Here is a 1,765-nt window from a genome sequence, read left to right on the forward strand (position 1 = left end):
ACACAGAACGTGGTTTAAGTTTTCTCAGGTGGATGCCTGTCCTAGCCGAAATGGGAATCCCGCTTCTAAAGGTGTGCACTACTGCCCTCTGCTGGACAGAGACAGAATCACCAGCGTTTAACTACCTCTGGGCCTAACCCAAGTTGGGGAGGGGGAAAAAAATCTGCTTTTATGTGATATATATACTCATGTGAAATATTAGTTACAAAAATTAAAGTTACTGAGATTAAATAAGATACAAACGTTCTTAAATTGCGTAGCAATTCCATGAGTTTTTATACAGTCCGATTAATCGAAAAAGAAACGGGCATGTTTATCTTTAACTTGTATTCAACTATTATAGAATGTTCTCTTCAAATATAATTCTCGTGGTTACTATCAATTTAAATTTTTGCCTCTTAAAACATCTGTCTTTAGAGCTATGTCATAGATGAAAGATCTTGACGCTTATGTTGGAAAAGTATATGTCATCTATTTTGTTGTAAGCTTAGGCAAAAAAATTAAAAAGACTGTTACTATTCTTTTTTCACCACATAACTTTGCCAACAGGCATAAGTAGGTCATTTTATATTAGAAATTGTGTTTTTTTTTGTTTGTTTAAATGAAGGACTGGTGAATATTGCAGTCACCTTTCCCAGGAACTATATGAAATTGCCTCACAGTCTTGTTAATAATCATGTCTTTCAGGAAGAAACCTTCTAGAGTCTCTCTAAAAGCAAAAATATATCCTCACTTAGGATCCTATTAATTGATTATGCTGAGACAGTAATTCAGGTGTGGATGATTTTAAACTTTGCATACTTTCCTGAGATTGATATTAGACATAAGAAATAGAGATAGAAATATTTATAAAGTATTTTGAAATTTTGTATCTGTGAGCCTCTTACTGTTCTCTGATACCAACACATCCTGTATTTCTTCCATCATAAGATACACCTGCCCTCCTGCCACACACACACATTTCAACACCTCTAAAATCAGAATGTGTCTCAAGGTCTTGGCTTCTCACTATCCATGGCAGCCACCATTGTGCCACCTAAAGTCCCTGAGGACAGTCAGCCAGACGACAGTCCTGGTGTAACGGTCTTTGGGCTGCAGTGTGTATTTTGGGAAAAAACACTGCATTCTCCAAAACAACATTGATGATTCGTCTCCAGAGGGATTGGAAGAGTTGGATTCTGAATGTGAAGAAGTTTTAGGAGGATTTCAGTCAATTTATTTTACATCTGTTTTCCTTTTTTATGTTTGTGCAAGTGTGATATGTAATAAAAAAATTTACCTAAAAAAGTATGAAAGAATCCTTTTAATAAGGATAAAATATAAAGTTTAAATGTAAGGAATTATTAGTTTCTATTCTACTGGTGCATTTTTTTTCTTAGTGGTACATAAAATAATGGTACATTTTATGATTGATGGCATCATAAATCCAGTGAATTACACAGTATAATAACAGGGCAGTGGAAAGAATGCCTCTGAATTTGAAACCAGATGACACAAGATGACTTTAACTGCAAAGGCATATTCACTCAATTTCCACCGCTTGCACCATCGATCAATTTGGAGAAGTAAATGGAATTTTAAAAATTCTCTCACTCCTCTGATGTACCCAGATAGTAGTAGAATAAAACAATGTGCCAGCTGCCAGCTTAGATCAGCCCCTCAGCCTTTAGCATCCCACTGTAATTATTGGATACAGACCAACCAACCTTCTGTACCCCAAAGAGCGTAGGTGAGGAGCTCTGAGATCAAAGCCAACACGTAGCTC

The sequence above is a fragment of the Suricata suricatta genome, chromosome 9, assembly GCF_006229205.1.
Source record: "Suricata suricatta isolate VVHF042 chromosome 9, meerkat_22Aug2017_6uvM2_HiC, whole genome shotgun sequence".
NCBI lineage: Eukaryota > Metazoa > Chordata > Mammalia > Carnivora > Herpestidae > Suricata > Suricata suricatta.